At 43.7% G+C, this 15,597-nt stretch overlaps 1 long non-coding RNA gene across 2 annotated transcripts in view; it reads left to right on the top strand.

The window, feature by feature from the left end:
- Positions 1-4,886, top strand: part of LOC141420297 (uncharacterized) — a 53,486-nt gene extending 48,600 nt beyond the window's left edge. For both annotated transcript variants that reach the window (XR_012444919.1, XR_012444920.1), the window contains 2 exons: positions 1,311-1,573; positions 3,637-4,886. This is a non-coding gene — a long non-coding RNA (uncharacterized lncRNA). The remainder of the gene's footprint in view (positions 1-1,310; positions 1,574-3,636) is intronic.
- The last annotated feature ends 10,711 nt before the right edge of the window (positions 4,887-15,597 follow it).

Genomic DNA, 15,597 nt, shown 5'->3' with positions numbered 1-15,597 from the left:
GAGGCAGTGTGTCCCAGGACATTCCAAAGCTGGCAGTAATGCAGGCTGAAATTCCAGCGTATCCCAGCAGGGTGCTGCTCTCCACCTGCTGCTGCGAGGGCTCCCTCCGTAAGCTCTGGCCTCTTTCTTCCTCTGTTGAATCCCTTGCCAGGCTGAAACAGCTCCAAGGCACTGTCTGGATTAGCCTTCACACCCAGCTCCCCAGTGGGTGGAGTCTTACTTCCTTGCTGCCTGCTGGGGTGGGGGAGGGGGAGGGGTGGGGAGGCGGTCCCTTGACCACCTGGCTAACCAGTTCCAGTTCTTGGATCATTCCGCTGGTACTGTCCTGTGGGCAGGCAGGGATCACAGTGTTCTACAAGCACTGGGTTTCTTTGTGTCAGGTCTCCATTGGGTTTCAAGTCTAAGGCCTGGACTTAATTGCTTCTCCTTCCCCCAAGTGGGAGGCATCTCTGTCCAAGCTGCTTGGAACTGGGGGGAGAAGTGAATTCTTCAATGAATATTTTCTTATTATAGTCAAACTAGGCCCTGTGGTCTCTTACCTGGCTTCCTTAGCTCTTGTGAAAGTGGTTTGGAGCCCAAATAGCTGTGCAACTTGTTGTGTGTCCAACAATAATCAGAGAAAGGGACAAAGTAATAGACAATAAAGCAAGAGGTTAACAATGAAGAAAGGTAAAAGTAATGGTAATGAAATAATGGAATAAAAAGGGGTAGGGAAAGGGAAAAAAGAAGACATCAGACATAAAAAGGTAAAAGAATATGTGAAAGAAGAGGAGCAAAGAGCAAGACATAAAACATCCAATAGAAGAATAAAAGTGAAATAGGTAGTCAGGCACGGAGGTACACACCGTCATCCCAGCTGCTTGAGAAGCCGAGGCACAAGGGTGATGACTTCCAAGCTAGGCTTTGCAAAGTTAGCAAGACTAAGTATCTCAAAAACAAAATAAAACAAAAGATCTGAGGTGTAGCTCAAGGGGTAGAGTGCAAGCACCAGGGCCTGGGTTTGATCCCCAGTACTGCAAAATAAAATAAATAAATTCAAATACATGAATAACTTTAGATAAAAGGAAGAAAAAGGGAGGGAGGAGAAAAACTAATAAAAAACAATATTCCTCCTACCCAAGGTCCTTCATTTGGAGCAACTTCTTTCTGGTTCAATAATTGGGGGCTCCTAGGTCTCAGCTGGGGTCTATTTAATCCCTCTGTTCCCAGGGAACAGGGTGGTGCTGTCAGCAGGCTGAGCTGTCCCATCAAGGATGTGCTGTCAGCACAATGCTCATTCAAGTCACACCGTTCTGTTCTTTGCCCACCAGACCCAGTGCTGACCCCACTGAGCCTTGCTATCTCTGGGCCAGGTTTCCACTTCCTGCAGAGGCCCCCTCTCTGTGCACCCATGGATGTGGATGTGGCAGATGCACCACCAGCCAAAGTCTATCCCTGAGTACTTCAAAGAGTGAAGTAAGCAAACAGAGCACTGAGTTCTGCAGAGTAGTGTGCCAGCTGTGAGAACCAAGCAATCCACTGGCCTCCTGCTTGCACCTCTCTGAACTGGCCCCCGCCCCGTAATAATCCACAGGTGAGGCATCTTGCTCCTGGACACAGAGGGCAGTGTCTTTAATCGTAAATGAGTTTTGAATAATCAGTTTAGATAAGGATAGTTCATACATTTTATATAAAATATCAAATGCACAATGTGTAATGAATGTAATGTATGATATTCAGTATTATTTGTAAAAGCACATTAATATTGTTTGCGGCATGTAAATTATATCTCATGAGTTGTATACATTGTATAATATAACCATAAAAATAACTAATACATTGAATTCCATATAGAATGCTATATGATGCAGATGTAATCTCAAATGTATTATACATATCACATGTAATTATATATAATGATTATATGCGTAATGATTATATAATATAATCTTATATATAATTGAATAGTTATAATACCATTGGGATATTTTTACATTGTACCATATCATATATAATTAATTAATAATACATTATGTCACAAGTGACATGAAATACAACCTGTTATCTATTTTGTTTATATTCATAAATGATATAATTTCATATGCCATATGTCACTATACTATATAATTAATTGTCATGTGTCTTATATAACTATAGTATGCACATAATATGTTGCATATTAAAAATGGTCATATTTAGTGTAAAATATAACAGATATCACATAAAATTATATATGATCATCTTATGAGCAAGGATTATACACTGGAACATCACATTTGAATACATCATTATATATAAAATTGTCACAGTAAAAATTACATTTTATGCAATATATGAGAAAATAGGATTGGTGGAGTAGCTCAAGTGGTAGAGCACCTGCTGACAAGCAAGAGGCCCTGAGTTCAAACACTAGTATTGCCAAAAAAAGAAAATATATGTGATAATATTACCTGTTTTATCTATTATATATTATATGAAAGTATATATAACTCTACGGCCTTGTATATTGTCTATTATTACACATTGTGCAATATAATCACATAAAATTAAGAATTTCAAATTATATCATACACAAAATTTCTACAATTGATATATATAGTATAAAATCATTATCACTTACATATAATAACACACATATATTGGGTGTGTGACTAAAGGGTATTGTACATATATATATATAAAACATGTATATAATTGTGTAATCTGGTGAAGGGAAATATGTGCATATACATTAGCTATTATCACCCACATCATTATTGATATTACATATAACATATTTTTTATTGCCTATATTCTATGATATGTAGTCATATATTTTCATATATTATGATATTTCAGCATACCTCATGTAGTAGTATATGACATTTATAACCACATATATAACTACATATGTAATCATATATGCTATGAATATGTTTAATGAATTATGTGTAGTTATGTAAATATTGTATAATATATCATTATATATAACTCAAGGATGTGATCTATGAAATATACAATACTAAGCACATGATATGATATATAATCTGTAAATAATTAATCATAATTACATGTAATAAAAGAATAATGTGTACAATATGTACTTATATGTCTAATATACCAAAATATTACATGTGAAGATATAGGCACATAAACTATAATTGTATACATAACAATAAACTTTTTTATTTTTTTGATGGTACTAGGGTCTGAACTCAGGGACTCAGGCTTTCTGGCTGGCGCTCTCCCACTTGAGCCACTCCACCAGCCCTGTTTTGTGTTGGATATTTTGAAGATAAGGTCCTGCAGACTATTTGCCCAGGGTGGCCTGGAAGCATGATCCTCCTGATCTCTGTCCTAAGTAGCTAGGATTATAGGTGTGAGCCACCAGTGCCCAGCTTTGTTTTGTACTTTTTGCTGTTTTTATCTGTTTTTTTCTTCAATCTGTCTTGCCCTGGTTATTTTGGAGATGGGAGTCTCATAAACTGCTTGCCCAGACTGACCTGGAACCTGGATTTTCCTGAGCTCAGCCTCCCAAGTAGCTAGGATTACAGACCTGAGCCACTGTCACCTGCCCACAGTATACAAACATTATTATAATTAAATAGTCATAGCAACATGTCATATGAATTTGTATATGTAATGTGTAATATAATTTTTTTTTTTTTTTTTTTGCAGTACTGGGGCTTGAACTCAAGGCCTACATCTTGAACCACTCCACCAGCCCTTTTTTTTGTGAAGTTTTTTTCGAGATGGGCTCACAGAACTATTTGCCTGGGCTGGCTTTGAACCGTGATCCTCCTGATCTCTGCCTCCTGAGTAGCTAGGATTACAGGCGTGAGCCACCAACACCTGGCTTTTCTTGGGCAGGATTACAGTTGTGAGTGAATGGAACCCGAGTATACTATATTATATTGTGAACAGCATATAACATTGTATAGGGATTTCCAAATATCATATATTTTATATATAGCATATCTTATATTTTGCAAAAAATATGACAATATCATTCGTTCTCTTTATGCACCTTTATACTATGATGAAATTTGTATTCTCAAATATAAGATTATATAATTGTTATATATCACATATTTCTGCATACTATGAATTGTACTACAATATAAAAGTTATTGTGGAGCTGACAGAGTTGCTCAAGCAGTAGGAACACCTGTTTAGCAAGTGTGAGGCCCTCAGTTCAAATTCCAGAACCTCTAAAAAAAAACCATTAAAAACTTACTGTACATTTTCTATATTATATGTAATGTGCCACAAATGGTATACATGATAGAATCTTTTCATATCATAGTTATATGTAAATTATATAATATTTTAGAAAATGTTGAAACACAAATGAATTTTGTGTGTGTGTGTGTGCTACTGGGGTTGGAGCTCAGGGCCTATGCCTTGAACCACTCCACCAGCCCTTTTTGTGATGCATTTTTTCAAGATAGGGTCATGTAAACTATTTGCCTGCGTTGGCTTCAAACCACAATCCTTCTGATCTCTGCCTCCTAAGTAGCTAGTATTACAGGCATGAGCCACCGGTGCCCAGCTAACACAAATGATTTTATTTTTTATTTTGCTAGTTTTCTTTTCGTGAAGGATATTAGGGTTTGAACAAAGGATCAGATCTCTAGCCTCACACATAATTTGATGTGGTATCATGTATTTTATATTCTTCTGTATAACAAATATTATAGTATGTTATAATCCACTTTTTATGATATAAAAGTTTAACTTATTCACCTTATATTATACAGTATGGTTTATAATTAATGTAATTATGATATATTTTATAGTGTGGGTACATAACATTTAATAAGATGCAATAATGCTATGCACAGTGATTACAGAATCATGTAAGATTATATATATTTATGTGAATATATACAATCATTTATTTATTTTTATTAAAGATGTTATGGACATTCTTGTAATGCTTTTTACTAGATGCATGCACTCTTTCCTTTATTTATTTACTTATTTATTTTATTCATATGTGCATACAATGTTTGGATAATTTCTCCCCCCTTCCCCCCACCCCCTCCCTTCCCCCTACCCTCCCCCCCACCCGCTCCCTCCCTTACCCCCCCTTACCCCTCAATACCCGGCAGAAACTATTCTGCCCTTATCTCTAATTTTGTTGAAGAGAGAGTATAAGCAATAATAGGAAGGACCAAGGGTTTTTGCTAGTTGAGATACGGATAGCTATACAGGGAGTTGACTCGCATTGATTCCCTGTACGTGTGTGTTATGTTCTAAGTTAATTCTTTTCTCTAGTTCCTGGTCCCCTTCTCCTATTGGCCTCAATTGCTTTAAAGTATCTGCTTTAGTTTCTCTGCGTACTATCATTTATTATATAAATTTTCTCATGACATTTTTGTACATGTTTATGTATGTTATATAATTAGGCAGACAGTTTACCACTTGAACCACTCCACCAGCCCTTTTTTGTGATGGCTATTTTCAAGATAGGGTCTGGTGAACTACTTGTCCAGGCTGGCTTCGAACCGCAGTCCTCCTGATCTGTGCCCCGAATAGCTAGGATTATAGGTGTGAGCCACCAGTGCCAGGCCAAGATGATACTTAGATTTCCAATTATGCCAAATCCCAAATCTCTGTGTCTGCCTGTGCGTATACAGAATATTAAGTAAATATCTGATATATATTTAATTTTCAGTTCTCTTTCATTTTCTATACCAGTATCTATGATTTGTTTTTTTGTTTTGTTTTGTTTTTGTTTTTGTTTTTGAGGTACTGGGGTTTGAACTCAGGGCCCATTCCTTGAGCCACTCTACCAGCCCTTTTTAGTGATTCTTTTTTATTTTTATTTTTTTTTGAGCTAGGGTCTGATGAACTATTTGCTGTGATTGGCTACCAACTGAGATGCTCATGATCTCTGCCTCCTGAGTAGCTGGGATTGCAGGAGTGAACCTCCAACGTCCAGCATCTATGATGTTTTGAGGCAGGATAAGATAGGGAAAGACCCCGATTCTTATGGCTTAATATTATCTTTTACATTGAAAATTTCTCTGTCACTCTTTCTCTACCTCTCAGCTTTCTTTTCAATTACAAACATTTGTAGATTAATTCACACTTTAGCCCATAGACAGCTCAAAACACCACCCAAATCCCTCTCGTCTCATCGATTATTGCTGATCAAGAACTGCTCAGGTTCCACCTACTGCCTAGAGACACCTTTTAAAAACCGTTGATAAAAGAGAACTCGCTCTCAGCTTCTGCCTCATACCTGGCACATCATGACTTTTGTAACTCCTCTCCTGAACCTTTAGTAAACTGTTACCTCTCTTACTACACCCACATGCATGGATGCTTCTATGAGGGACACAAAGAATTTGGGAGTCTTCTGAACAGAGACTACATAAGCCTACAGCTCTTTCACCTTAGATTTTGTTCATTTGCTCTTTCCTGCCCCTCTTTTTCCTGCACTTCTAGTTACCTATAGCAAGGTTATTAGTTGTTGTCCTGGGCTGATGACTCACTGTGGGCCTTCCCCCTTGGTTGCAGGAAGAGAAGGAGGGACAGGGGCCCTGTGTCCTGCCTCTAGGCAGCCTCTTGGTTCTCCAGCTTCCCAAAATGCCTTCAAGAATTGGGGTTTGCCCAGAGAGCTAGAACCTGTTCCAGGGAAAGCGCAGCTAGCAGTCCCAGAACATAAATCAGCCCTATGACACCTTAGGAATGCAGAAGCCTCCCCAACCTGGGAGAAGCTGAGGAACCAGCTTGGCCAGATGACCAGGATGTACTGGAGGCCTGCGCGCCAAGAATGGACCTATAGGATTCCATTACAGACTGTTCTTTAGGTTAGGGTGGAAGCCTTACATGTATATATCACCCCCACTCCAACGCTGGGGGGCCCGTGGTTTCCAGACCTCACTGTGCATCTCTCCGATCTGCCGCTCTCTATGAGTAAAATTTTTTTTCTGCCTGTAACTCAGGTGCTCCAGCCTCTCATTCCTGAGTGTGTTCTGAGAGCAAGAGCCCATTACCGCGTCCGTGGATTCCCCCATGACATCTCGTGCCCGTGACATTGTTTTTTTTTTTCTTTTTTTTTTTTGATAGTGGTGGTGGTGGTACTGGAGTTTGAACTCAGGGCTTCCTGCTTATTAGGCAGGTACTTTAGCACTTGAGTCACACTTCTAGCCACTTTTCATACTTTGCTTCTGTTTTTAAAGGTGGCCTATTCTGCTAGCAGAATCCCTTCATGTGGAGGTAAGCAAGAGCACTCAATTAAGGTCCTTGGCCATTATCTGGGCACTTTACATTCCTGAATGAATTACACAGCTTCCGGGGTGAGTGGGGGGCTGGTGGGAGGGCTGCTTAGGGTAAGTCAGGCCACACAGGCCAGGCAGGGGTGGATGGCCAAGTAACAGTAGCTTTGTCCCACCACCTTTCAATGCTGTCCTGTCCTCTGAGCAGGCACATTCACCATGCCTGTCCCATAACACTTACCTCACTCTCTTCTGTTTTATAACTTGACCTAGTGGATGTAAAATGGTTGCACCCAGGGTGTAACCTCTGGGCCTAGGCAAGTAAGTCAGCTCAGACCAGCACTTGCAGGGCACTCAGCTTTCAAGTTGTGAACTGAAAGTGTGAAGCCACTGCAGCAGTGGCAGTGAGGGAACAAACCAGGGCTGGCAGCTGTCCCCTTGCACTATTGGAAAGCCCACAGTGCCTAGTGGAGGGCTTCAAGCAGTGGCAGTGAGGGAACAAACCAGCGCTGGCAGCTGTCCCCTTGCACTATTGGAAAGCCCACAGGGACTAGTGGAGGGCCTCCCAGTGTGAGGCCACCCACCCTCCTTCCTGCACCAGTTGTTCCAAACTAGAGCTCTCACTACTCTTTAGTTATGATGATTGGAACCAATCAGGAGAAAATTGTCCTACTCACAGATGGCGCGAAGAGACACCTTGCCACATCACCTGGGGCCAAAAGAGGAAGCTCCCAGCTCAGTCAGGAGGAAAAGGGAAAGGGAAGATGTGGGCAACAGCTTTTGTTGGGGTCTTCAGGGAAGCACTTGCTTCATTTTGTCTTTTTGATGGTAGCCATTTTCAGTGGAGTGAGGTGACTCTCGTGGGGTTGATTTCCCTTACCTGTTGACCATTTGTAGTAATTTTTTTGAGAAATGTTTATTTAGGTTCATTACCCTTTTTTCCAATGCAGTTATTTGGTTTTGCTTTTTGTTTGTTCTCTTGAGTTTGAGGAGTTCGTCTATGTTCTGCGTATTAACTTCCCCTTGTCATGGAATACTTTAGAAGTATTTTTGCCCTTTCTGTAGATGTGTCATCACTCTGATGGTTGTTTAGTTTGCTGTATGGAATTTTATTGGGCTAGGGTAATTTCTACTTAGATGTTGGTACCGTTCCTTTTAATATTTCAAATTAATGGAGATATAAAAGCGTAAAATTATAAGTAATTATTGGATACCATGTATCACTTTGATAAATGTATGCTTTTTATACTGTTTAATCAGATTAAACATATCTCTGCAAAGACTGATCATTTTTTATGGAGAAAACCTTAAGCATCTTCCTGTATTTTGAAATAGTCAGCACACTATTATCATCTATAGTGACTCCACAGCCTTCAGGGAACCATCAGACAAGGATCTGCAGAAAGCGGGAGGGGAGGAGAGGGGACACAGAAGATGGGAGGGGAAAGGGTGTAGGATCAGCAGGCAGAGCTCCCAGTGCACCAGAAGGTGCGGGGCGGCCCCTCCTCGCCCTCTGCCCTCTGCCCTCTGCCCTCTGCCTGCCAGTGTGTTGCTGGCTGTCTCACTCTGCATTTCCTGCTCCTCCATCCTGCCCGAGCTCAATTCCTCCAGGAAGGACTGGTCTTCTCCAGTCACAGGCTGCAGTGAGTGAATGCCAGAGGCCTGCACCCCACCCCCACCCCCACCCAGCCCTCCCAAGAAGCTGCCCTCCCCTCCTGCCAGCTCCTGCCCTCCTGGGAAGCTGCTTCCACTGCTCAGCCTGGTTCTCCTGCAGCTCTGGGCTTAAGCTACTTGGCTGTGAAGGCTGATATAGGTGTTGTGGTCTGGTGTCGAGAGTTTTTGCCCACATGGGCCAAAGAACTGGCTTTGAGGCAGTGGATTGGCTCGTGAGACAACAAGGTCAGCACACAAAGTAGGATTTATTAGAGAAAGAAAAGGCTGCAGCTAGAGCAGTGCAGTGGAGCCTGGAAACTGGTAGCTCCCTGCTCAGATGAAGGCTTGGCCTTTTTATGGATGCTTAACTCTGGGTTAGGGTAAGGGTTAGGTGGATTCTTTCCATTGGTCGTGGATTCGTGTACACAAGCTCTCTTCGATGAGCTGGTCTGTTTGCCCGTTACTGGGGGGAATCCACCTTGAGAGCATCCTATCTATCGGCCCCATGGCAGATTTATGAGACCATGTATCTCCTCCTCAGAGGGCAGGGCTCATAGTGCTCTCCATGGGGGATGGGAAACTCACTCAACTGTCCAGCCCCAACAAGTTCCCCCTCTGAGACAAGTACCCAACTGCTCTTGGGGAGAGGAGCGATGACTCATCTAGCTGCTTCTTGCTGACAATGGGGTGAGGATGGGGTAAGTGTGGTGGTACTTGTCTCAGGGGTTGACCCCTGTAGTCTCCAGAGGCCCCTGATAGAACTGGATGCAGGGCTCATGCATAGGCAGAGGTGAGTATTCCTTGACTAAGAGCTGGAATTTGATCCGTTGGCTGTTGAGATATGAATCTGGAGAGAGCATTTATTATACAAGGCCCAAATGGGAATATGAGAAGGAGCATAAAAAGGGGGCCAGCCAGAGGTAGTGCCCAAGGAGCCCAGCTCCATATGTTGTTCCAGAAGGACCACAAATCGGCTAGCTCTTGTCTCCTTTTTGTAATGTGTTCTCTTAACTGTCGGGCCATGTCTCTGACCACCCTAGATTTGTTAGTATAAAAGCAACACTCCTTGTTTATGAAAAGGCACGTCCCACACTTTTCCACCATTAATAGGTCAAGTGCACATCTATTTTGGAGCACTACTGAGGCAAGTGACTACCTGCTCTTGTAAAGCCACTAAGGACTGTGTGACATGTTCTATGTTATTAGAAAATTCTCTTGACAGCTTTTGATAGGTATAGACTGACGAGGAAATGCCCCCAATGCCAGTACCTATTCCAGCCGTGATATCCATGGCTATCAGTAGAGGAATGATTTGGATAGTTCTCTTTGATCGAGTGTAGGCCACTAGAGGAATAGGAAGGAATTGGTTACCAGTGACAGCATCAATTTGTGGAGTTAGGAGAGCCTTAGTACAGATTCCCTTCCAGCCAGGAGGTAGGCAAGTGTAGGAGACAGTATCACAAACAAAATAAGTTCCAGGAGAAAACACACACCTGAGTATTGTTTGTTGACTGTGTGATATTGATGCAAAGGCTCTTAGAGACTTCCCCCAGGGGAATTGACCCCTGTATACTTTGGAGGCATTGGGGAGCAGGATGTGTTATTTTATATTGGCAATATTAGGTCTTGTTGAGGAGGGTTTCTTTCTTTCTTTGTTTTTTTTTTTTTTTTTTTTTTTTTTTGTGGTACTGGAGTTTGATCTCAGGGCCTCACACTTGCTAGGCAGGCACTCTACCATTTGAGCTAGTCCCCCATCCCCAAGGGTTTAGTTTATTACCTGGTGAGGCCTCAGGTGAGTCCATGGGGGTTGCCAATACCTGTGGGAGGCTTGGAGAGAGACAAAGCCAGCAATCCTCAGCAAAAGTGAGGGTTGTAGAGTTTAAAAGATGATGGGCAGAGTTGAGTAACCTGTACATCTGGGGATCTAGATCCATGAGTGGGCTGAGGCCATGGGGGTCTTATTGTCTTTCTGGGAGGGGGAGTGGGAAGTGGGAGTCTCTGTGATACATAATTTACGTGATCCTGATGTGACATGTCAGCCAGTATGTTGACTTTTGTTTCTAATAAACTGTTTTTTTTTTTTTTTTAATTTTTTCCCGTTGTCCCCTCCTATGGCCAACAGACCCATTGGCCTGCTCTCTGAAGGCATTGGGTGGGACCACACATGCCGACAAAGCCTGTGCCTAAGGCCTTTCCGTATAGTTGTCCATTTCTTAAACAACGAAAGTTGCTGTTGGAACAAACAGGCGCAGCGTTGTAGTAACTACAATCGTGGGGGCAGGGAGGGGGACCCGCAGCCAAGGCACAGACTACAGGAGGAAGGAGAGCACAAAGAGCAGGGTGCACAGGATGAGATACCCACCAGTTAAGGCTATTCATTGGGGCCATATCCACTCAGGGAGAGAAGTTGCCCACAAACTGACACTCAGAACAAAGGGGACCAGAATATAAACAGCCCACAAAAAGGGTAAAAGTGAAGACATAAAGTTACGTGTTTGAAGTGTTCCATTTGAAAAGATATTTGAGGTCTTCCACTGGCTCACAGGAGTAGGCTGGTGGAGCAGGATGTGGCTCCGGGGTGGATGCGTCAAGCTCTGGTGTCCAACTCCACTGGTTGTGGAGTGGGCCTTCAGAGCTGGGTGGGAAAGCTCAGTGCCAGGGCTGTTTGGAGTGACTAAGGGCCTGAAAGACTTTTCTGTTTTCAGGGTCCCATTCTAAAAGGGATTGAGAGCCTCGCTGAGCATCTTTTAGGAGCTGGTACAGGGGCCTGGCAAGGGCTGTATATCCGGGGATCCAGATTCTGCAAAATCCTGTAACTCCCAAGAAAGCTCTAAGCTGCTTTATGGTTTGGGGTAGTGGGTAACAGAGGATCGTGTTGATCCACTGGTGACTCAGGGAGCGAGTCTGTCCCTTTAAGACCATGCCTAGGTAGGTGACCTGTGGGAAACATAACTGGGCCTTTTCCTTGGAGACTTTGTATCCCCGGGAGGCCAGAAAGTTTAAAAGGGACTCAGCTGCCCTGGAGATGAGGGGCTCTGTGGCTCCGCACAGAAGTAGGTCATCAACATATTGAAGAAGGGTGACCTCTGGGTAATGCCAATCTAATAAGTCTCTGGTTAGGGCCTGTCCACAAAGATGAGGACTTTCTCTAAACCCTTGTGGCAAAACTGTCCAAGTTAGTTGTTGTGAGGTGGTTAGTGGGGTCTTCAGAGGCAAACAGAGGCTGACTGTCAGGATGCAGAGGAATGCAAAAGAAAGTGTCCTTTAAATCTAGTACAGACTAACATTGGGCTTTTGAGAGTATTTCAGCCAATAGAGTATAGACATCGGGAACAGTTGGGTGGAGGGGAATGACTACTTCATTAATGAGCCAAGGTCTTAAACAAGTCTTTATTTATCTGGTCCTTTTTGGACAGCAAGAATAGGAGAATTGTAGGGGCTGGAGTAACTGATTAGTAGCCCTTGTTTTTTTTTAAGGAATTTATGATAGGTAAGAGGTCCCATTGTCCCTCAGACTTGAAGAGATACTGCTTTTGATGTGGAAATGGTGAGAGATCTTTGAGTTTTATTTAAATCAGGAGGGGTGTTTTTGCTCACCCTACAGTCATTCCATCAGTCCACACTGTGGGATCTACTTGTTCCTTAAGAAGGGGCAGCAGAGATAGTCCCCAGGGGGGAGCAGAATTTGAGCTTTTAGTTGAGATAGTAAATCCCATCCCAGCAGGGGCACTGGAGTCTCATGGACTATGAGAAAAGAGTGACAGAAGTGGAGGTCTCCCCAGGAGCAGGCCAGAGGCCAAGTAAAATAGCACTCTAGGGGTTGAGCAGGTATGCCCCAAACGATAACCTTATTATTGGACTGGGGACCAGGATAGAATGGTAAGACAGAGAAACAGGGTCCACTGTCTAGGAGGAAAGTAACCTTTTGCCTGTCTACTATTACGGCTACCCGAGGATCCTCAACATTGATGTCAAGAAGTGGAACCTGGACAGGAAGCCCCAGAACTCATCAGTCCATAGGAGGTGGCACCCTGCCTTCCACCTGGAGACAGGGACACTTATACCTCCAGTGGTTACCTTTGTAGGGTGGGTAAGGTCCCTATGGGGGCCAGGGCTGTCTCCCAGGCTGTCCCCCTTTGGGGCATTCCCTGTGGATGTGCCCCTCCTGTCCACAATGGTAGCAAATTTGGGATGTAGGGCCCCATCAGGTAGGGCACTCCCTGAGAGTTGCGATTAGATCATGGTGTTTTTATTTCTTATCATTTTAGTGGGGTCCCGGTTATAATACACAGACATGGCTACTTGCATTAGTTGGTCTAATGACTTTTTGTCTTCAGCCACAGACTTTTGGAATTTTTCTGTGGGTATCTGGGGTTGACTGAGTTAGAAATTTATCTTTGAGGAGAACATCTCCCACCTGTGACTCTGGGTCCACTGTGGTATGCTTTCTGATAGCATCCTTAAGATACTGAAGAAAGGTAAGGGAGTGTTCATCATGGCCTTGTTGTACTAGAGTCACCTGGGAATAGTTTAGAGGTTTAACTTTGGCCAACTTTAGCCCTTCCACTGTAATGGATGAACTGGCATCGAAGCCATTCATCCCCCTCATCATTTTGATCCCAATGTGGATCTGCCAAGGGGCCTGCCTGTGCCTCCATGGGCGTGAGCATATTCATTTCCTCATTTCCAGGTGCCAAGGGTATTGAGGCTCATTGTAGATGGAAATCGCCTCCAACCTGAGTGGCCTGGGCCAGGACCAGTTGGTTTTCTAATGAGGAAAGAGCTGGTCCAGGAGAAGCATGATATCCTTCCATGCCAATTCAAAGGTTTGGATCACAGAGATAAAGGCCTGGATATATTGGTCTGAGGCATCAATATAGCTATCCAGATCCTTTTTAATCTCCCTTAGATCTGACAACTGGAAGGGGACATAGACTTGCCCTCTTCCTACCAATGCCTGTTGAAGGGGGAAACATTCATTAGGAGGTCCTGAATATTGAGGTGGCTCAGTAGATGGGGCAGAGGCTGGAGCAGTAGAGTGAGCAGTAGGGATGGGGGCCTTATCACTGGTAAGGGGCTTTTTTGCCCTCCTTCCCCCATGTTTATCCTGTGGCTTGCAAAGTACAGCCAGGGTTTGAGTATCTAGATAGTAATTGTGGAGCCATTTTGGTTGGTCCCAGAGATAAAAGAAAAGCTGTAAATAGGGGACCTCAGTCCACTTTTCCTCCCTTTTAAATAAAAGGTCTAATTGGAGTATGGTATTATAATTTAAGGAGCCCTCTGAAGGCTACTTCTTTTGGTCATCCAAGGGATACTGGGGCCAGGCCTCAGAACAAAGAAAGATGAGGGATTTCTTCTTAAGGTTGTTGGGGTCTGGGTTCTTCCAGTGTTACAATAGGCAAACCAGTGGGGATCTTTCAGGCACGGAGGCCGGAAGACAAGAAGGAGCAGGTCCCATCTACAAGGCCAAGGAACTCACACTCAGAGTCCCCCCCTTTAAAGGCATCCTGATAGGAGCTGACTGAATGATGGCGGTCATCCCCATGACATCATGACTCCCTTCTACCACCTGCCCGTGGCTAGGACCAAAGGAAATAAAACTGTGACTTGGATTCCAGCCACCCTACTGAAGTCGCTAACTGATGAGGTGCCTTGTCTCCTTACCCTATATCCTAAGCATCTGATATGCTTCCACCAAAAGAAGCAAGGCAATTAAATAGGATCCTATGAATAAATGGACTGATAACCACCATAAAGGCGCTGTACATGAGGAAGAGGGCTGATAACATGTCTTCTTTTCTCTGGGGAGGTATTTTCCAGGAGAGCCCCAAAAGAGAACGTTATACTTTACAAGGTGGAAGGGGTGTCCCTCTTCCTCCCAGGGGCATTCTCCCAGACAAGCCCAGAGCAAAGGCTGGGCCACCATGGTGATGTCAAATTTCCCTAGGCTCTTCCCTAATCATCACACAATCACACCCCTGGGCCAGGGAGGGTGGTAGAGTAAATGCTGGAGGAAGTCAAAGAGGTCATAGAAAGACAGAGAGCATAGTCTCCATGGGAAGGTGGGGGTCACAGTAAGGACAGGCTTGGGGAGGGAGTGGAGGACAGAGATGACTTAGGAGGTGTGTGGTGAACACATATAAGATTGCTGTTCTATTGAATGATTGTATTGTGTTAAAGTATGGAAAATTGTTGTAATAAGAATTATTAGCTAGTGGGTGTTAGGACTAAGAAACCAAGCCAGAGAATGACAGGCCGATATGCAAATGAGCCAACCCTAAGTTGGTTAGACCAATAACACCAACTATGAGGTCACCACCAAGCATAAAAACCCGAGCCTCGCTACCACTCATCGCTTGCCTTCTGAACGCTGGAGACTGTGCTGTCGGAGCCCGTCCGGAAGCTCTGACACAGAGGCAGCCGCCGCTTGAGAGTGCGCCCTGTGTCCCGGCGACAGGGTGTCATCAGTGAACTGTGAGACCGGGCCTGCAACTGAGGTCGGCCGTAAAGATTCCCCGGAGCTCGGCTGGACTCCCCTTATCGGCTGAGAAGATGTCACACGGTGAGTGAGGCTTGGGGAAGGCCTGAGTAGGTTCCTGGCTGGCTAGGATAGTAGAGGACAGGACATTAGGATCCGTGTGAGAGTGCCATGGGGATTTGTTTGAACAAAATCCTGTTCTCTGAAGTAAGAGTCTCCTGAGTACTGCTTACCCTACTCGATTGGTAACGAACCATAAGTGCTCACGACAAGGCGGCA

This window comes from Castor canadensis, unplaced genomic scaffold (genome assembly GCF_047511655.1).
Source record: "Castor canadensis unplaced genomic scaffold, mCasCan1.hap1v2 HAP1_SCAFFOLD_102, whole genome shotgun sequence".
NCBI classification, from domain to species: Eukaryota; Metazoa; Chordata; class Mammalia; order Rodentia; family Castoridae; genus Castor; species Castor canadensis.
The sequence above is the reverse complement of the archived record's forward strand: the minus strand, read 5'-3'. Positions and strand labels throughout refer to the sequence as shown.